The sequence below is a fragment of the Psammomys obesus genome, unplaced genomic scaffold (assembly GCF_907164565.1).
Source record: "Psammomys obesus unplaced genomic scaffold, mPsaObe1.curated_primary_1811, whole genome shotgun sequence".
Lineage (NCBI taxonomy): Eukaryota > Metazoa > Chordata > Mammalia > Rodentia > Muridae > Psammomys > Psammomys obesus.
The window spans coordinates 13,019,409-13,041,964 of NW_026596091.1; the positions used below are offsets into that span (position 1 = coordinate 13,019,409).

Genomic DNA, 22,556 nt, shown 5'->3' on the forward strand with positions numbered 1-22,556 from the left:
CAAAGTATGTCAGCCAGTACTTCCTCTACAGAAATGCAAATGAGGTTGCAAATGTCTGGTTTCCCCAATCATTTTGCTTCTTTGCAAGGGCCTGAGACAAAGACCTGCTCCTCAGTTAACAAGAGCACTCACAAATTTGTGTTCTCTGGCATTGTATTCAACAGAAATAAAAGGGAAGGCCTCAGCTCCTTCTACCATTAGAGCTCAGAGTCATCTGGGAAAACACAGATGCTAACCGGAGCTGATCTGGGTTGGTTTGGGAGGTTGGAGGGGCAGGAGCCTGTGGTCACCGTTGCAGCCCTTTCTTTCATGGCTGTCATCCATCTGCGCTGTCACCCTTGTGCTGGTTGGGAGGTAATTTCATCCTTGCTGCACTTTCTAAAAGCTATCAATTCTTTTGACAGTTAATAATCTCTTGGTGGGATGACATCCAAGGTCAAGGCTCACCAATACCCTAAAATATACCACCGGGGAGGGAAGAATCATTAATAATAATGAAAATAATAATAGAAAAGTATTAAAATATTCACAAATCTTCAGTCTGGTTTCTTTTAGACTCTTAATATCTTTCATAATTTAAGATCCATTAGTTTATGCTAATCTCAATATAAATTCGAAGCTTATTTCCTTTGCAGGACACTTAGAAGTCAAACCTAAGGATCGAATTCTAATCACAGTGTGACTGTAGGTAAATGTATTTTCTACCATATAAACTACTTCCCTTGCCAGTACAAGGGAATAGGTCACTTTTCATCTATATTGCACAAAGCATTGACGATAAGTGTACTTAGGGCAGGTGTGAAAGCCGCTCACATCACTCCTCGTATTACTGTTGTCCTTCCTTGTCTTATCCTGAGAATGTTTTTAATCTAAAAAATCCACTGCAGTTCCAAACATACAAATTAAGTGTTTTTGTTTGTTTGTTTTTCCTGCAGGTTGATAAAGGAAGGCGCACGCAATGTGTAGATCTCTCTTCACAGTCTGGGAGAAGAGATGATGGCCTGATGTGAGGGGCCTGTGCTGATAGCTGATGACTGATGGGGCAGCAATCACAGATAGGGGCTCCTTGAGCATACCCCATTCTCCAGCACTCTCTTAACATTCCCTTCTGTGACAACACTTAACATATCTTAATTATTATGCCAACCTACTTGCATGTTTGGTTAAGACATTTTGAGAATGTGTAAATGTGGGGATGGGTTTTTAGTAAGTGGCTTCTCTTCCTGCTGTCAACTAGCTCGTCCCTACCTTCTTTACAGTGGCTTTATCGTCACTCTGGGTCAGGTGTACAAAGACAACAGCCTGCAGTTGGACAACTACCACGTGGTTGCGACTCTCCCCAAACTGAGGAAACCCATACACCAAATCCTTTGCAACCCAAGAGCTTCTAACAGCCAAGCGTCACCATGGGTCAGGTCCGTGTGAGGAGGGAAATGACAGAGAGCCAGGATCAGTGAGTGGAAGGAATAGGTAGCATTGAAAATATAGCTCTAAAAGGAAGAGATGGAGGGAACTGTCACTCAAGCCTCACATGCTCAAGTGGAGTCACTTCTCTGGCTATGGCCTGGGGACAGGGAGAGAGGGAGGTGGTGATTTTAAGAAGGCAAGCTGGATGGAAAGTTTTATTTTTAGTATCCTCATATTCGATATTTTGGCTAGACTTAAGGAATGATTAAAACAATATAAATGTTCAGAATTTCATAACTGACTACCGAAGCCACAGACAAATAGCATTCAAGCTGCTGTTCAAGCCAACAAGTGCAGATGTTTTGCTGGTATTGTGAGTGTCTGATTCAGGGCAGGGGGATTTTCAAATGCCTGTATTGCCCCAGTGATGTTATTAAGACAACTTATCTCTTGGTGTCACGTATTTATGTTGAACTCATTTTCCACATACCCAGTTTATGTTCTTTAATGGAACGACAATGAATAAATGTTTTCATAATTATAAAGGTGACAACTTTAAAAATTATCAAAGTGTCCTCATTTATAAAACCATGAATATAATAGATGAGAATTCAGGTGAAAAAAGAAGAGCTGTATGCTGTTGTGTAGATAGTAAGCTTCTTGTCATAAAGATAAGTCTGTGAGCCTCGGTCATAACGTGTTTATCTCCTAGGTCACTCAACAAAGTTGCATGAATTATTTTCCTGATTTCCACAGAATTATCTAAATTACACATTGTGTTAATTCTCAGGATGTTATGAGGTAGAGTTTACTTATCTTGGCTCCATTCTTGTGTGTAATATGAATAAAAACACAAGATCACAAGATAGGAAAATTGGTCCATAAAACCGTGTAAGCCATTACACGTTTCCCACATCTGAAGAACAAACCGGAACTCATGCAGATCCCAAATCTCTGCAGACTGAGGTAGAAGGAGGCCAGGGGCTGGGAAGGCTGACATTGGGGGTGGCTGTTGCTGTCTGTATTAGTGACTTCTCCTGCTCTTGGGACCAAATACCTGACAGTAGCTAAAAAGGAAGGTTTCTTTCGGCTCACAGTCCATCCTGCTGTGGAAAGTGTCATGGCGGTATTGGAGCAGCTGGGGACCTGTATCTGTGGTCAGGAAGCAGGGGGAGTTGCGTGCTGGTGCCCAGCTCCCAACCTCACCTCTTTTCTTTTTGTTCAGCCGCAGACCCCATCTTATGCAATGATGCCGTCAACATTCAGGATGAATCTCCGCAGTTAAATGCTTCTGGAAACACCACCACAGTTATGCCAGAGATGCGTTTCCGCGCTGATTCTAAATGCCAGCTCTGCAAAGTTACCATTATTCCCAGTGCTGTCTGACTCTTCAGGGTGCTAAACCCGAAGCCCAGATGACTCAAAAGTAACTGCCTCAAGAGCCAGTAAGAATTTAATCAACGTCTGGGTACAAACTCTTTCAACCACAAACCTTAAATCTTTTCTTAATTCAATTGGTCATGGCTCCAGGCCTGAATGCCCTGATAGAGATCAGAATCAGAATTACTTAAATGAAAATGAGAGAAGCGAAATTCAAATGTAATCAGATATTATTTAACTCATGACTCGTACGTCACATGGAAGGATATAACTGAAATTCTGAGACTAATGAAAGTGCCAGAACGTGGATAAGAAATTGCCTCTATGTATTTTCAACTTGTCTCTACAGCTTTTAACATTACAAAGTATTATAGTAAGGACAACAACAGACAAAAACAAATTCCAACCCTACTCTTGTATTGAGTTTCCGTGTCAGAGCTGAAGAGAGAGTTAGATGGTAACTAATCCTGGAGAGGATTTGTCTTCAGCCGATGATGTTGGAGGGCTCTGGCCCCTTAAAGATGTGGTGCCTGGCAGGAAGCGGTCAGGACACCTGGAGGCATGCCAGCATGGGGATATACAGTGCTGGCCACAGAGGACATGACGCTCCCCTGCACTGGGATTTCTCATGGAGCAGTTGGAGTCGGTAACTAAGTTAAATACAGTAACAGTTTGGATGCTTTTCTGTAACTAAGTATCTTTTTAAAATGTCATTTATTCAAAAGAAAAGGTCATAGTCTTTTCAGAATATTTTACAGCTGTGTCTAGAGAAATCGTGGCTTATTTTTCATATTCAGTTGACTTTTGGGGAGCATCAAACATTTACACTGTTTCCAAAAGGATAAGTGTGGGGCCAGCAGGTGGCTCAGTGATAGAGTGCCAGCATGGGCAAGGCCTTGGTTTCAACCCTTAGCATCACAAATGAAAAAATAATTAAAAAAAATTCATTTCTAAGTTCTATCACTGGATTATTTTGGGAGGTTTCAGGCATATACAAAAGTGGATAGCCTAACAAAGTCCCAGGTTCCCACTTCCAACCTCCAGTTAGCATTATACCTCTTCAAATTTATTTGTTTTTATTTTACGTGTATGAGTCTTTTGCCTGAAGACATGTTTGTGTACGACATGCTTGTAGTGGCCCTGGAGGTCGGAAAAGGGCATCAGATCACCAGGAACCGGAGTTGAAAATGGTCGTGAGCCGCAAGGTGAGTGCTGGGAACTGAACCCAAGTTCTCTGCAAGAACAGCCGGCGCTTTTAAGTGCTCAGCCCTCACTCCAGCCACGAGATTTTGCCTCTTTTATCTTATTGTCCTAATTCTCTATTCCTCTATCTTCTTCGATTAGTGTAACACTTTTTTTACTTTCTATTTTAAATTTTAATTAAAATTTATTTTAGACAGCGTTTTACATAGCTCAGACTGGCTTTGACTTTTCTGTGTAGCCAAAGATGACATTCCCCTTCTGATTCTCTTACCTTTACCTCTCAAGTACTGACATTTCCTGACTTCAAAAACAGTACTTTAATGAGGGAGCAGGATATATGAAAACAAAACAAAAAAAAATTTGTAAAATTTTTTTATAATAAATAATTTTTAAAAACAGTACTTTAAAGATTGGCGTGGTTTCAATCAATATCCAAAGAGAGCCATGTGTAGTAATTGGCTGAAGAATCTTTTGAATTTTCTCTAGTCCACTGGTGACTTTGTCAGGGAGGTTGAGCCGCGAACCTAAGGCAAACCCCTCAGTTGTTCTTGTCTACAGCTTGCTATGTGCTACAAGAACCTGTGACGGCCTGGCTTTGGGTGGGCTCAGGCTGTGGGGCAGTGTGAGCCTGGCGGCATGTAGGGTATTAAGGCAACCGAGACCATCTAAGAGGTTTCATGTTTGCTTGATGGGCTCTGGTTCTCCAGGAAGTTGCCCTGGATTTATGCTCTTGTGGCTCTGGTTTGTCTTCATCAGCAAGTGGGATGTTCCAAAATAGCTCCTGAAGCCCAGGCTTCTCTGGAACGTGCTCTTCTGGCACATTGCACTGGCCAAAGAAGTCCCAAGGAGAACCAAGAGAAAGGGATACGTACCCCACCTTTTCATGGGATAAATTTCAGAGCCTGATTATAAAGGGTAAGGCTGTGCAAGAATAATCCGCCATGTGAGGGGCCACGTTGTGCCAGCTTAGGGGAGCCAAAGCTCGTGAGAGTGTCTAATTCCAAGTTTGGTAAAGCTGCAAAAAGATCTTGACATCAGCCAGAGCGGGAGTATTCATACCATGGCAACTGGCAAATGCTATAAATGAGTCAGTCATTAATCATTTACATCATAGCGCTGGCTGGCCTTTGTTCATGTAAAACAGGATGAATGCCACTGCTTGGGAGTAGCTGAAGATTTCTTTCATGATGGAAAATAAATATGGAAGGGGAAGGAAGAGATTCCCTTGGCATTTTTTTCTAGCACCCAGAGTCTACGGACCTTTGATAGCCAAGCTGTATGAGAGAAGAGACAAGTTAGAGAAAGAAGTGCCCCTCTACTTCTGTGGCTTCTGACCTGCTCTTCATCGTGTTTCTGAGTGTTTCACCATCTTTTGTGGCTTTAGCAAGATGTTAGAAACAGAAGCAGCTCTGTGTGCTGGGATGCTGCTGCTAGCTTTAATGTTCTGGGTTGTTATTTGCCACTGTGCCAGTGCAAGAGAGACCTGCTCTGCCGCTGTGCTTGGCGATAGTTAAAGCCACACTGCTTCTCTTATATTCTTCTCATATTCTCTTATATTCCAGCTATCTCTCCAGCCCTACATAGTTTCTCAGCAAGGGGTAAGAAATGGATTAGAGTGAGTTGATCCTGAAGAATGTTTCTGAAGAGGGTGCTCTGTGGAGGAAAATGGGTGACATCATGTAGATGCCAGCAGAGAAGCTCTTACTGATATAGTTTATGCAACACAGCACTTGAGGCTCTTTGGAGCTTGTCAAAAATGCAAAATCCCAGGCCCCACCAAGACCCAAATTCCAATCTGCAACTGAACAAGATTCTGGGTAGGTTTTGTGCATGTTAGAGTTGAGAGTGAGCTACTTGGTGGTTTGTTCATGGACAGAAAGTATCATGAATCTTATTATAGAGTATACATGTGAATCTTTTTTTGTTGTTGTTGTTCTATGTGTACATGGCATACATCCACGTGTGCAGGCATGTGGACGCGTGTGAAGTGAAGGTCTGAGGTTGACAATGGGTGTCTTTCCCCTCTTTCCACCCTCTATATTGAAACAGGGTCTCTTACTTAAACTCAGAGCTGATCAGTCATGCTAGCCACCTTGATTTGGGGGTTCTTTCTCTGCCTCCTGAGTACTGGGGTTTTAGTTGGTTTGCCACACGGGCCCAGCACTTACATGAATGCCAGGGAGCCAAAATTCCATGTTTACTCCAAATGGCAAATGCTTCACCAGCTCCACCACCTTCTCATTCTTGCTCATCCTCTATTCTAATTCCTAGTCTGTTTTTCTACTTGTTAGCTTCCGTTTAAGATCTGTGCTTACTGAATAGCTTTTCAGGACCTACATTTCATAACCACTGTATTAGAAAACGTATTAGTATGTCAAAAATAAAGATATGTCTACATTGGGAGCAAGAGACCGTGAAAGCTAGCACCTCACCCACAGTGGCAGAAACATATAGGTGTAAAATGTGGAAAATCCAGATTTAGCAACATTAGCTAGCGTACACTCTTGGGTATTGTGGTGGTTTTCATGGGAATTTCCTCCATAGGCTCATATATTTAAATTCATAGTCACCAGGGAGTGGAACTGCTTCCACATTAGAAGAATTAGGAGGTGTGACCTCATTGAGATAGGCGTGGCTTGTTGGAGGGAGTGAGTCACTGGGGCGAAGTTTGAGGTTTCAAAAGCCTATGGCAGGCCTAGTCCCATTGGCTCTGCCTGTGGGTCAGGGTGGCGCTCTCGGTCACCGCTCCAGCATGCATGCTGCCGTGCGTCCCAGCATGAGGACACTGGACCAAGCCTCTGAACCTGCAAGCCAGCCCCCAATAAAATGCTTTCCTTCAGGAGAGTCGCCTTGGCCATGGTGACTCTTCACACAACAGAACAGTGGCTAAGACAGGCATATAAAGGCAGTTGTCAAGATCTGAAAAAGAAGAAAAAGTTGGGCCAGAAAAAAAAATCTCAGCATGTTCAACTACTTGTCCCCAAGATCAGTGACCTGGATTTGATCCCCAGCATGCTGATGGTGGAAGAGAACGGACCCCCACAGGATTCCCTGTGACCTACACATGCATATTCACTTGTATATTTTGGCATGCACATCCCTCTCCAGTATACAAATAAATAAATGTATTAAAAATTTTTTAACGAAAGCTAAATCATTTTTTTCCCCCTTGAGACAGGGTCTTTCTACATAGCCCTGACTGTTCTGGAACTCCGTGTATAGACCAAGCTAGCCTCAAACTCAGAGATCCACCGGCCTCTGCCTGGGATGAAAGGCATGGACCACCATGCCCAGCTCAGAAGCTGCCCCGTTGGGTTGCTTCTTGAAGTAGTTCTCCCCTCCCACCATTATTTTGATATCACTTTAGATATTTTGCAGCCTTGAATTTCATTCATGCTTATAAAGCTATGTGGAATCTTTTCTGAGGATAATGCACGGTATAAGCAAGCAGATAAAACAAAGATTTTTTTTCCCCCGGGAGGAAATACCATCTTTGTAGTGGCTTCAATAGGAAATAGGATGATTTCTTAAAGGAAAAATAAGCAAGGCTAGTAAGCTCAGGAGGAAGAACTGTGCTCTTCATACCGGCAGCGACTCATTGATGATGAAAGAGAAAGACCAAGGTTTTCGGGGAGAGCGGGGAGAGCAGAGAGAGCACCGTTCTATTAGGACTGTGGCTGAGGGCGCTATTCATGAGCGAAGGACAAATCCCCAAAGAGGAACCTTCATCAGAGATAGCTGTTAGTGATTTGCTGGAGATGAGACTGAGTATTGTGAGTGCTTTCAAGCCTGGCGTGGGCACCAAGCAATGACAGACCAAAGTTGGATTCCACACGGAGGAACCAATGAGTTCCTGTTAGTCTTATTTTCAGAGCAATGGGTGAGGGTTTAGGGGCAAGAGGTAGGTAAGTTTTCATCCACAGTGGAAGTTCTGTACCCGGTACAGATGAGGACTCCCAGTGGCTGCGTGGTCCCGTCCAGAGTCCCTGAAGCCAGTGCAATTAGCACAGACTTGCACGCAGTTAGTTGCTGACTATCCCATGATCCTCTCTGCTTCCTCCTCAGATATGACTGATCATCAACAGTCAACAAGCTCAGCTGGGATAGTCTTTGGCAAGCAGGTAACCCCTGAAGATGTGGCAGTGGCACTGGAGGAGAGTCCTATTCAGCAATGGAGTAGACTCTAAAAGGACGAAACTATGGTTGTTTTGCCCTTAGAGTGATCTAAGCTTCTCAGGAGGTAAGCCCTACCACAGCTCACAAATCTCCCCTCTTTCTGAAGTACGGGGACACTGATGCGATCAATGTCGAGGTCTAGCCTTTGACCCTTGACCAGTGTTCTTTCTCATTTACCTTGTGGCGTTTTGGAGGAACAGCTGGCTCCAGTCATCTATAAACTCCATGAAGACCAGGATTGCCTTAAGCTTTTCAGTGCTGTGGGGTACTTGGCATACAATAGGCCCTCCATACATATTTGTTGGCTAAGTGAAATATATACTGTCATAAGCTGGCTGAACTTCTTGATGCTTTTAGGGAGTGAAATGGGGTTAGAAAGTGTGAAGAGTAGTTAATTTATCGTCTAAGATTCTCTTCTCCAGGAAGGGAGCTCAGTCCCTTGAAGATAAATGATTTACTATTTTTATCACCTTACATGATCCTTTCACTGCTCCAGCTAGGAAGTTGTTTTTTTTTTTTTTTTTTTCCTTTTTCTTTTTTCTTCTCTCTCCTTGGCCAGGGAGCTTTTTACTTATTTAGAGTTAAGGTCTGTTGGTTTTCCTATCTCTGGATATCCCAGAAGGTGGGTTATTAAAAAAACATAGATGAGCTCGTGTGTATGTGTGTGTGTGTGTATCTGTCTGTGTCTGTATGTCTGCCTGTGCAAATACATCAATTAGATCTTTTTGCCAGACCCACAAATCGAGTTGATGATCTCCCAGTGGTAGCATGTGCTGGAAAAAAAAAAAAAAAAACCTTTTTTCAGTTCAAGCCAATACTGTAGCTTTTATTTTGCTCCAAAGAGATAACTGAGGCAACTCCTTGCTGTAATAGCTCAGCTGTGATCATTCCTGGTAATTGCCTTTGAATGGCTTGTCCTCAAGTTCTGTGTGTTGGTGTCAGACTCTCTAGTTAGGTCAGGCAAGGACAACTAAAGGCAATCTGATGGCTTCCATCTGGGCCGTAAGTGCTGCCTGCTCCCAGGTGTTTGGGCAATTATCACTGAAAATTCACCTCAGGAGAGGGGCTCGGGGAGGAGAGAAGAGAGAACAAGCCATCAGCTCCTTGAGATATGACAGAGGCTGGAGCTCAGATTGGCTGCTAGGACGTTCTCAAAGGCCCTCTGTTGTCCAAGTTCACTTTGTTTTTCTTTGGCAGAATTAGAAAAAGGTGTTTGTTGGCTGGCCTGCCAGCTGTGCTCTGAGGCGAAGCAGCCTGCTTAGGCTGGAGTGAAATAGTTAGTCATTTCTCCACCTTTATTAGTGATTCCTCTGCACTGAAGTTACCCTTCCTAAGGGCAGTTACAAAGATCATGCTATGTTCAGTGCCAAAGGGTGGACCCAAGAAGGTCCTGGCAGGAGGTGTAGTGGCTGATGACGGCTGGTTTCTGTGTAGACAAATTAGCCAGGATTTTTTTTCTTTTAAAGTTGGCATCGGGACTTAGGTCCTTTTTCTTCTTTTTCTTTTTTCTGACATAATGAATGAACCATGTTGAGCTTGTTTGCAATTATACAACAAGTCCCTATTCATTAGCAACCAGAGCGGGGTCCCAGCTCTGGGACCTTGAAAGTGCAGCTCCCTGTTCAGCCCAAGGTTGAGCAATTTCAGCGTTCTGCTGTGGTGCTGCCAGCTCAGGTGTCCTGGGAGCGCTTTGATGTTTGTGTATGCTGAGAGAGCCGAATCTCTCCCACTTGAATTTATGGGGCTCGGGGATCGTCTGTTTCAGGGATACGGAGTAACTACAGACACAGGAGTTCAGTTTTTTCTTGTGTTCTGAGGGAAGGGAATTATCATATAGCTGCTGGGCCTTGGATGATCTAGCATTAAGTCTCTTCATGGGAGTTGCTCCAAAGGCTCTTCTTCACTGAGACAAACAAGAGTCCATCTGATACAAGCCTCTGGCCCTGATCTTCATTGAACATAAAGGATAGAAATTCTAATTTTTAAATATGTTTCCAAAACAAAAGCTAATTTATCATTTTGGTTTTTTTTTTAATTATTTGCTTATTATTGTTACTTTTGCTTTTTTTGAGATAGGGTGCCACTATGGGGCTTAAGCAGACCTTGAACTTGTGATCCTCCTGCCTTGGCCCCTCAGAGACTGGGATTATAGACACCTGCGATCATGCTTGCCTCCAAAAGAAACCTGACCCTGGCCTTGAAATTGGACATGGCCATTGTTTGTGTGCTTGCACTTGTGTGCTGTAAGGTGGGATGTGGTATCAGGGAGGGCATGTGGTGGGGTACAGTGGGGACAGTTTGATGGGGCGTGGTGGGGACAGTGTGCTGCTGTGTGGTGGTTGTGAAGAGGCTGTGGGCATAGTGGCACTTAGTTATTTTTAGTTATCAGTCAAAGCATGTTCATGTTCATAGACCCTTTGATCAGCACTTTGGCCCAGATGACCAGGGTGTAGAAGAGTCCCAAGGATACCATGTGGACCTAAGCCAAAGCCAGCTGCTCTATGTCCACCCCATCAGTTTTGACAATTGTCTACCATACTGTGCCTGAGCTTTCTTGCCTGCAAAAGAAACTGAAATCAGTATTTATTTCAGAGCTTCCTTGTGATGGTTAAATGTATTAAGTGTCACAACCCGTGAATGCATTTATGAAATATAATCTCCTTATATTTAATTTATTCAATGTAAATCTATATACCTTAAGTATAATGTAAAAATAAAGTACATATATATTATAACATACATATATGAATTTAAAGTGAATGAAAGTATTTTATTAAATGATATTTTCCCTAAACATTTGGAATTTTATTAAAAAAATCACAACCATGAACCTTATTACATTTAGAGGTCTTCTTGGTCCCCCACATCCATCTTAATAAAGAAGGAAGAAACCTCACCACATCACCATTTCATCTGTTTTTATGTTTCTTCACAGATGGTGAAAATACTAAAGTATAGACAAGGATTATCTACAATGCAGTCGACATTATCTATATGGAATTATAAACTTAAAATGTTTTCTGATTTAAAAATAAGCTTGGTTGTCAATGCAGCTCTGCAGGTCTAGCTAGTAGGACTGGTTTCTGTGTTTCTGAAAGTGCTCGGATCTATTCATTTTTCCAGATTTTCCACATTCATTTCTTCTTCCTCCCATCTGTCTCATCAAAGGTCCAGGAGAGGCCCTACGTCATTTTCCTCCACCAAAGTCACCTTGTTCCATGCCATGGTCACTTTGTAAGCTGCCTCTGTCTCCACTTTGGCTACCTCTGAACATTCTTTTAGGACAACTTTGGTCCGTGAGTCCGTCTCTTTCTCCCTGGATGCTTGCAGGTCTTCTCTGGCCGCTGTCACTACCTGGAGGTGGAGAGGTGGTGGGAGGAAGCTCTTGAGCTTAGTTGCGGACACTGGTTGCATCCCTCTCTCCTTGTGAAGTCCTGGTTTCCACAGCCTGGGCTGGGACATTGCCAGTCTCCAGCTCCTTTCTTCTTCCAAAGAGATTCCCTAAAGGGCTTCACGAGCCTCTGTGGAGAAGCTGCCTCTCTCCTCCATGCCCTCCCATGTAACTCATTGGTCCTCTAAGACCCCCTGAGCAACCAGTACTAGTGGTGGCACCTCTCTGCTCTCTGCTCTCTCAAGGTGGCATGTCACTCTAACTGCTATTCCTTGGAGGATTTTTGTGGGGGTGGGGTTGAGTGGGAAGCAAAATAAACTCTCAGTTTGCTTCCTTGAAAAACCTTTCCCATCAAGCCATTCGATGGCAGGCAGCCTTGGTAGTTGGTAGATCTTCACAGGATGCTGTGATGCTTTTCTGGCGCCTTATCTAGGTAGATGTGGATCGTGGGTTGTCAAGTTCTCTTGTTCATCTTGACAACCCACAGGCTGCCGGATCATAAAGTTGCATTGCTGTACGGTCCTTGCACATAAATTGCACTGTTGTCAGAGTCTTCATCTGGATCTATAAGAATGCCTAGATCAATCTCTGGTCCTTCAGCCATGGGGGTCGCCAGGCTTATTAAAGCCACTTTGGATCTCTGGCACCCATTCCACTGTGTCCTCCTCCTGGCCCACCGCTGGTCATGTCTTCTACCCTGCCTCAGTATCAGGGACTCATGTTCCAATTCTCTTTTGCTGTAGAAAAATTTCCAGACTCCTGCCCATAAAGACTCACACTTGTAATGGTCTTTTTTTAAAGTCTATTTTATTTGTGGTGTTTAGGCCTCTACCTTCTTTCCACCAACCCCCCTCCCCCATAAGAAAGAGAATGTTAGTGGGATGAGGGCACAAACCCCTTTACTTCTCCTGGCTGTTTAGCATCATCAAAGGGTTCTTTTGGGGGGATTTACCAATCTCCATCAACAGCAAACAGCAGCCAGCAGTCTCTTCCAAGCTGCTGCACCCTGAAGCATTTCTCTCTCTCTCTGCTCCAACCTGCCATAGCATCTGTCTCTCTGGTCTCTCAAACTGCTACACCACACAGCATCACTGCACACCATCCTCTCTCTTTCTCGGGGCTCTTATATTTATCCCCAGAGTCCTAGACCACATCCCTCTCTGTGGCACATGGCAGGAGGTAGACATTACCAGCTGGCAAAAGCCACACCCTGTGCAAGACAATTAACAGCTGTGGACAAAGTAAAGCTCAACTGAAATCCCACACTTGGGGTTAAAGCAAAAGCATGTTTACGTAACATAACTGAGTTTACAAAGAAGCCAAAACTTCTATTACATATGCTGCTGGGATGGTCTTGTCAGAATCAAGTCTGCTGTGCTCGGTGGCTGCTCTGTTGGCACTTTCGACTTGAAGCCAGGCTTTAGGGTCCAGTGTGAGGAGGGGAAAATTAGAGAGAAATTGCCAACCCATAGCTGCTTTGTTGACCGCCGCTACTCTGCTATCCGTAGCTGCTGGGTCGCTCATGGGTATTCTGCTGAGAATAACAGCTCTGATCATTGAGTCAGCCATGGGGAGGAGTGGCTGGCAGGCGGATAGGACGGAGGTACGCTGACTGGCTGCACGGAGTAGCTTCCAGGTACCTGGCGGTAGCTGCAGTTACTCTGCTCATTTCCCAGGCTGGGCTGGTTCTAACTCCCTTTGCTAGATTGGAGTTGGCTGGGCTCAGTGGCCTTGTTATCAGCCTGTGGTCTTTCATGCGTGGTGGCTCTTACCCACTGTCTATAGGCTGGGTAAGCAGGCTGGGTGCATATAGGACTAAGCTGCCTAAGAAGCCTGGGTTGTGGTGACTGGAGCAGTGCTTGTGCAGTAAACGCCAGTATCACACTTGGACAGGCTGTAAGCCCATGGGCTGTTGAGCGGTATGCAGTGGGAGGCTGTCCATAAGAAGTCCCGTGTGCAGTCTGCCCATGGGTGGAAGTGGTCTAGCATAGCTGACATCAGTAGGTTGTTCATAGGTTCCATAGCTTTGGTGCCCATCTGTCTAGGTGGTCTGTGTATATCCTTAGATTGGATGAGTGGTGTAAGTACTACAGCCCAGCTTGATGGCAGCTTGGCTGTAGGTACTGTAACCTGTGGACTCCGTTTTCTCTCCTAAATGACATTTTGAATGTCCTGGAAAAAAATCTGTCACTTAAGGAAATCCTATAAGATATCTTTTCAAATAAAAGATGATTTTTCTCTAATATATGTTTATTATACATGTATATGTATTATTATGGCTTCTATCAGCTAACCCTAACGAAGATTCCAATACCTTAAATGCTCTCAGGGGCTCTGCATTTTCTATATTTTAATGGAAGCAGCAATGAGGAAAGTTGCTGAGGAGGGGATGTTTAAGGAGAGAGACAGGAAAAGGGGGCAGGTGTGGGAAATGCCAGTGGTCCCTCTGCTGGCTAGAGGGTTGCCTATAGCTTAGTAGAGAAAGTGCAGCCTCGTGGGGTCAGAGTCCAGGAAGGTAGCTGTGAGACTGACTGAACAATGGTCAGTGGGTGGGAGGAAGGGTCAGGGTTAGAGGTGGCTTACAGCCGCCCCAACAAAGGAGGCTTATGAAACATTAGAGCTAAGATCACTGTAGCTTTGAGTTTGCGTTACTCTGGTTAGGATCATTCAGGTGTCACTGTAAGTCCGGACCTTCAGAGTTCGTGGTGATGGATATTATCAAGTTCGTCATCAATTCCAAATCTTTTCACTAGTTCTAAGATTTTTCCTTGATTTGAAATGACTGGATTTTGATGAAAGATGAAGCTGTGAAATAAAATAAAAATATTTTGAGTATTAGCCTTTCTGTTGTATTTGTTTGTTTTGAGACTTTCTTTTGTGTAACTCTTGCTGTCTTGGAACTCGCTATGGAGACCAGGTTGGTCTTGAACTCAGAAATCCATCTGCCTCTGCTCAGGCAGGGAGCGCCTCTACTAAGTGCTGAGATTAAAGGTGTGCACCACCACTACTCAGCAGTATTAACCTTGACTACAAAATACACTTTAATATTAGAAGCAATGAAATGTGACTAGTTGCTGCCTGTCTAGTTACTCAGTAGCTCTTGGATGTTAGCTCACCCTAAAGGCTTTGTTCTTTGTTGGAGGACAAGGTAAAGAACGGGGAATTGTGCTGCCCTGCTCTGTCCTTAGTGTGGTACAGTCACGACAGTAACAGTGATTGCCCCAGACATTACACTGAAGCTTTGTACACTCCAGATCCAGTTCCTTCTGTAACTAGGAAACCTGGGGGTTCTTAACCCTCTTTTACAGATGAGGAAAATCAAGATTTTGCTGTCATCTATTTTTGTTTTTTTGAAATAGGGTCTCATGTGTCCATGATTGCATCTAACTATCTAGCAGAGAATACCCTTAAACTCCATCTTCTTGCTTCCATGCCCCAAATGTTGGAATAAAGAACCACAGAGCTTTAAGGTTTAAATGCCCCAAGACCACAAAGCTACAAGATGATGCAGATAAGATTTGGAACACACCATTTGACTGCTCTGAAGCTTGTACTTCAAGGGCAGGGAAACATGAAATGGTTAAGGTTCAAACCAAGGTAAGGACAGGTGAAAATGGAGAGAGTCCTAGCAGGGGACTGGGACATTGTGTAAGGCCTCACAGCTCCTTTCTTATCTCCATAATAACAGCCAGACATGGCAGGAAGAGAGCACTGTGTGTACGACCTTGTTATTCTAACAACAGCCTAGAGGGACTTCGAGTGTGCCCATTGTACAGTCAAGGCAACTGAGGCTGGGAAAAGAGCTATTCATTTGGTAAGTTTCAACTAGTATCTGTTTGGCAACAAGTCGTGCTCACCGATGTAGACTATCTTCTTGACCAATGTGACTTCTGTTTTCCCTGACAAATCAAGACATCTTAAAAAACAAAAACAAAAACAACAAAATTGTCTTTCTCTTTTTGTCCCCATCCCCAAGTCCCCCAGGTTACATGTGATGGCTCCTTGTAGCCACAGCTTCATTTTCCAAGTTCGTTCTGGAGCATCCACATGGTGGCAGTGTAACCTCACTCAGTCCAAATGCGGGGGAGAAACCTACTTGTTTCCACTGCACTGGGCAGGCCAAACCCAAGTCTGACACACAGACTGGCCTTAATTCGACTGGCCTTATCATTCTACCCTTCCTGGGCACAGACACACAGAATGCATTCCCCGCCAGCCACTCGAGGGGGCGAAGATTCCAGCGACCCCACGCCCGATGATGGTGACGACTCTAAAAAGCACATCTGAGAGCATTCCCCCAATACCCCCCCAAACCCAGGAACTACCAGCCTATCCCTTCCAAACTATTCTGTATCTGATGCTCACAAGCCCCTTCCTCTTTGGGCTTTCTGCCGAAGGGGTCTGTCTTAAAGGACAAAAGGAATGAAAAAGGGGAAAAAAAAAAGAGGGTCAGCCTTGGCTTCAGAGCACAAGGAACCCGGGAGCTCTCTGGCTGTATGGCAAAACCACACTTCCTAATGCGTGGGAAGGCCTAGCCAGTGCCTGCCTGTCCTGCAGGCTGTGAGATACATTAAGCTGTAAATTCATGATGAACCTTTTGGCGCTACATTGTCGTGGAAGCTTTTTCTTCAGCAGCTTGTTTTCTTTACTTCCAACTAAGAAAAAGACTAAGATTCTCCCATCTCACTGAGGAAGGAGGACTTGACCACTAGGACAGAAGCCAGCAGTGGTCTACAGACAAAGAAGATTCTTGTCCATCTAAGAACATAAAGAATATGCGCAAGGCTGACGGGACAAAGATATTTTTGTTTTTCTAAGTCATTGTGAAGTAGATGGTGACCAGAATCTTTTATTTTTTATTTTTTCAAGATTAGTGGCAAGACTCACATTTGTAATTGCTTCGTTTCTGAGGAGTCTTCAAGACCAGTTCAGTTTTAGAGCTGGGAGGGAGCTGGGAGAAGGCGTTCTTCCTGGCTGCCTGAGTTGTCTGAACATAAGGCGTCTGCGTGCTTTTGTTTGCAACCCAGCCAGTTAGTCACTGGGTTTATGACTTAGGACACACAGCTGTCTCCAGCCCACATCCCACGAGCCACATGCATCCCAGGATAACTTAATGTGCTCCAGTACAAAATTATAAACTTATTTAAAATACAAGATTTTTTTTTTTTTATAACTCAATTATGTAGTTCTCAAGGATGAACTTTGCAGATAGGAAGGTCATGTTGCAACATCAACAGGTGGATCCATCTCAGAAGGCCAGTTCCTCAATCCAAGTTTTCTCATCTGGAAAATAAGGGCAGTTACAATAGCTCCCATTTTACAGGTTGATGGAAGATTATGGAAAGGTCTAGGATGTAGCAGACCCTTAATAAACACTGATCGTTCTTAATAAATGTACCCCATTATAAGAGTAAGAATGCTTTTTTTGAAAGATTTTATTCATTTAATGTCTATGAGTATTCTATCTGCATGTACACCCGCAGAGGATATAGATGGTTGTGAGCCACCCTGTGATTGCTGAAAATTGAACTCAGGACCTCTGGAGGAGCAGACAGTACTCTTATAACTGCTGAGCCATCACTCCAGCCCCTGCAAGAATGGTTTTTTTATGGGCCATGTCATGTTAGATACTACTCAACAATGAAGAGACAGAAGAGAGAGCTGATCTGGTTTGGAGCTCCACCTAATGATGGCTCAGGTCCTTTCAGGGCTCTAGCTCTGTGCTTGGATCTCTGAGCGATCCAGGTGTCTTCTCAAAGGCAGGTGATTTTCTTTATGCTTATATTGCATAACTGCTGACCAGCAGGCCACCTACATTTAGTACGGATGAGGGCCTTGCAGGCCCTGAAGTCAGAGAGTCTATGCTCTCCATGGGTCCCAGAACACGTTTCAACAAATGGTGGATTTTCTTGACCACAGTGCTTCCTGTTTCTTTCTGTTTGGAGTAATGCTCATGTTTAAAATGAGATGACCTAGAGCCATCTTCCTAGCCTTCCCCATGGAGCTGAGAATGATCACAGAATTCCCTGTGCTGTCCAGACTGGGGCTTTCAGACTGGGTCACATGGCAGCTTGCTAGATAGGGTGGATCTCAGCACCACACCCCTGACCTGCTGAGTCTGGGATGCGGAGGTTGGAGGTCGTAGCTCCAGGTGGTTTGTACTTACCACAGCTCTGGGTGCTGATTCTCAAATCTGACACTTCTCCCTCTAACCTCAAAATAGGTCCACGGGAAAGTTCTGTGCATGTGGCCAGAAACCCAACCATCCAGATCAGGTTGCTTTTTTTTTTTTTTTTTTTTTTGATGACCTTATCTGTATTTCTCATGTTATCTCATTTTTTCCCTGTAGAGAAGCCGATGCGATTTGCAATCTTTCAAGCCTTTGTGTGTGTTTGTGCAAATGTTTTGCTTGTGGCTGTTGCTTGTTTTGGCAAACTACAAGGAGAAGCATTCACTGAGGTCCTCTCAAAGACAAACAAACAAACCAAAAGACAACGAACAGCAACCTCCCCCAAACAAAAATCAGCCACCAGACAACACGTAACATTCTATTTCCTAATGATCGCTACCTATGTGTGTGTGCATGCGCTCACGCATGCACATGTATGAGCATATATATGTTCATCAGGAAAAAACGTAGTCTGTCTTCATGAGGATGTGACAATAGTCAGTGCTGTTTGGAACAGTGAAATACTAATATTAGTTCCACGGCCAGCATTATTAAAGACAGCACCATGTGTAATTTACAAACCGCCGTCACATACATTTTTCTTAATTTTTACTTTTGCTGTATTCTTCCTTTTGAATTGGAAAACTGAGTCTTAGAAGCTTACACCTTTCTCACTGGCAGCATGAATTCGGGGAGGCACCACAGGATTCAAACAGTTTCTTCTTTTGAGTAACTATAGCGGTTGGTACGAGCGGCCGGCTTCTACGTGGCAGGCACCGTACCAGGTGTGTTTTGTGCCTCACTCAGTCCACCAGAAAGCTCTCAGACTTGGGATACGAAATGTTGCTATTTGAGTTGTCCAGCTTTGGTGACCGTCTCACAAAGAGGAGCTAACAACCTCAGGATGGAATGAGCCAGGATTCCAGTGTTGGTGTCCTATAAAAATTGAAGTTATGGTACATGGTAGGATGTTTTGCTACATGTGTGTATACACTATGGAATGCCTAAATCAGTGTTTAGCATACACATTGTCTCAGAAACTTTTATTTTTGTGAACACTTAAAATGCATTAACAATTTTCAAGCTTACAGTATTGTTAACTGAAACCATCATGATGCTCAACAACCACTTTGAGATTACTCCTCCTGTCAAAGTCGACCTTGGTTCATCTGATCAACATCTCCCTGACCCTACCACCCCAGTCCTGGAAAGTACCAACTTCTCTCTGATTCTGTGAATTTTCCCTTCTTACGCTCATGTGTGGGTGAGGATATGTGGTGTTTTGTCTCTGCTCTTGGCTTGTTTCATGTAACATAACGTCCTCCAGTTCCTCCATGTCATTTACAATGATGGCTTCCATGATTCATTAAGGTTGACCGTGATTCCATTGTGTATGCTATCATATTTCTTGGCCTATTCATCGGCTCAGGCATTCAGATTAGTTCCATCTCTTGTCAATCAGGAATAATACTACAATGCAAATAAACATGCAGATGTGCTTTGACATGCTGGTTTCATTTCCTTTGCATCTGCAGCCTGTAGTGGAATCACCGGATCATGTGGTAGTTCTATTTTTAATTTCTTGAGGAACCTCCATACTGTTTTCCAGAATGTCTATATTAATTTATACCCCCACTAAGAGTACACAAGATTTTTATTCTCATCCCTACCAATGCTCATTGTCTTCTGCTATTTTATAATAGTCTTCTAACAAGCATGGCCATTGTTTTATTGATTAGTGATACTAGGAATGCCCATTTGCCTGGCACCATTTGTTTGCCATTTGGAGAAGTCTCTTTAATTCCAATTTTTAGTCATGTTCTTGCTTTTCTTACTAGTGTATTATCTGACTTCCTTATCTAATTTGGGTTTAAACTCAGTACATCCTGAGATGTAAATCCTACATTTTCCAAGCTCATTGAGTCCTGAGATTGTGTGGATATAGGATAGCATCAAGAAAGAGGGAAGTACAGTGTTCTTAAAAGGGGACACAGTGGCATGTGACAGGAAGATGTCATGTGGCCACTTAAGCAGTGAGAAACCTGGCTAGAACCACCTGGCCCAGGGGCCGACAGCTAACTTCTTTAGCTTTGTTGTAATGACATTTCTAGCTCTTTAGCCTTATAGAATTGGTTGTTCCCATCATGTGTCTGATGCCACAACACATCTGAAAACCTCACACAACAGAGAAAAGGGGAAGTCATCAATTAAAAAAAATGTGACCAATTCTAGGAATTTCCTGCCTTCACTTTTCCCATTAGCTTGACCTTAGATGGGCTTCCAAACCTCCAGTGCATATAACATATTCTAGGGATGCCTCCACTCAGTCTTTCGGTATGTACTTTTTTTTTTTTTAATAAAGAAGTAATAAATTTCCTAGATGTTTATAATTTGTTTCTAATTTGTAATAAAATCTCTCTAGATGTTTCACTTTGCATGTCTCCAAATTCTTTCCATGGTGGTGATAAGAATGTGCTTATTGTGGGAATTAAGCACTGGGATGTTAAAGTCTGATTCTAAAAGATCGCAGGCTTCCTGGCCCTTACTACTGGCAGCATCTTCAAAAGCATGATATGCACAAGTACTCTCTCATTCTATAGGTTCTCCATTTCGGGGGCTGTCTTTACTTTACTGCTTGTTTTCTTGGCTGTTCAGAGCCTTTTACTTTTTGATATGTAATTGCCTATTTTTTTTCTTTTGTTACCTATGCTTTTGGTAATAGTCCCAAATCATTACCAAAACAAGCACCATCGAGCTTTCTACACTTTATGTTCTTCCAGTATTTTTACAGTTTTATTTTTTGGGCATAAGCTTTTCATCCATCTTAGGCTGGTTTTTAGATATACTGTGAGATGGGAGCCCAAATCAGGATGGCCCTGCTTTTTGCCTGCAGGAAACACAAGAAAGATCAAGCAGGACTCAATCAAAACTTGGTTTCAAGACACATGACTATTTGGGGATGAGCCACCATCCTTTCTGTCGTTCCAGTTCCTACTGGTGGTTTATTTTACCAATGTCATAAAAAATTAGATTGCCATATGGGTCTAGAGAGGACTTCACATGATTCTGTAAGTAGCTTTACCAAAGGTTCCAAGAATCCATACTCTAAGCCAGTGCTTCTCAACTTTCCTAACGCTGTGACGCCTTACTACAGTCTTCATGTTGTGGTGACCCCCAGGCATAAAACTGTTTTGTTGCTGCTGTAATGAATGACAGTGTAAGCACCTGTTATGAAAGATACCTGGTATGTGACCCCCAGAGGGGTTGTGACTCACAGGTTGACAACCAGTGCTCTAAGTGGTTATTTTAGTTCAATTCAAGCTCGGTTCTGACTTTCTAATTCTGCAAAGCATCAAGGTTTAAATTCCAGCTTAAGATATCTCCCTACTTACCCAGTAGGAAAGTACTTCAAATGGGAAGAACAGAAAGGTCTAGATTGCTATGTGCTGGCAAATGGCTTTGCCAGCATTTGAAGGGTGCAGAAATGTACACGGGAGAAAGTCAGAGATCTTTTAGAATCAGACTTTCACATTCCAGTGCTTTCCCACATTAAGTGTGCACCAGGAGGGGAGGCTAACGTTCAGGTCCCTCCAAGCGTGTCTGGATCCTTGCTCCTTTGTTTTCAATGCAAACGGTCCATTTCTCTCTTTCGCCTGCACTTGGTGCTAGGTCTTCAAACAACTGAGCGCTGCATGTGGGGCTGACCCTCTTGGCAAGCCGTGTATCATCTACCCTCTAATTGGGTTTGCTGGTCTCCAGCTTCAGCCAAGTGCAGGCTAGGATTTTAATGAGCAGCCGCCCAGCCCTCACTGTTATCTGTGGTGCCAGGAAGATTGTTCCTTATTCTTGAGGAGTTATTTGTGCCCAGGATAAAGCCATAGCCACAGGATTATTCAGGAACTAAAGTTTCTGAGCTTAGATTTCACTGGTTAATTTGGGGGGGCCCTTTAGGAATAACTTTATTGAAATATAACTCACACAGCCTATAATTTACATACTGTACAATTCACCCACTTATAGCGTATAATCCAGTGTTTTCTAGTCTCAGCCAGCATCATAATCAGTTTTAGGATACTTTTTAATTACCCCTAAAACAAGCCCTGTACTTTGAAGCATGACCACCCCGGCTCAGAGCTCCCACCTCTAGGCAGTCACCCATTTGACTTCTGCCTCTGCAGATTCGAATGTTTTGAACATTTGATGTGTGTGACTAAGTCACTGGGCAGAGCCAGCCAGTCTCTACCTGTTGCTCTCCTGTTTATTACCTGTGCAACCTCTGGCAGAGCTCAAGCTCCTCTGTAGCTCCTTTCCTTGCCAAACGAAGATTTTCCCACTTTCCTTCGTGGAAAGCGTCTTAAGTTCTGCAGTCATTTCACTTTTACAGCTAAGTGGAAAGGGTGTGTTTCCCCAAGTGTGTTCCAATTGTGAGAATTCATCCTCCCCTTCTCCTTCTCCCTCCCTCCAGCTCCTTCAGTCCCCCTCCCCCCTCCTGCCCTGTCCCCCTCTGTTTCTCCCTCTGCTTGTATTTCTTCTTCACACCGCTTGAAAATGACTTGCAGATTTGTGTGTGTCCCTGTGTGTGGCAGTGTATATCTCCTCAAAACACATTTGTTGTCCATAACCACAGAAAGATGCTCGAAAGCAGGGTATGAACACTGATGAAACCCTAAACTCCAGACCATGCTCAAATTTCCAGGTGCCCTAGGAGTGACTGGGTCACTTTTGTCTTTAATCCAGTTTACTCTGCAGTTCCTCAGGAATTCTTTGCTTTTCTGACCCTGGCAATACCTGATGAGACAGGCCTCTATTTGGGACTCTGAGGTTTTCTTG

General features: G+C 43.6%; 1 pseudogene; it reads right to left on the reverse strand.

Moving 5' to 3' along the window:
• Nucleotides 1-12,053: 12,053 nt before the first annotated feature.
• Nucleotides 12,054-22,097, reverse strand: LOC129691648 (RNA-binding protein EWS-like; annotated as a pseudogene).
• Between the last annotated feature and the right edge of the window lie 459 nt (nucleotides 22,098-22,556).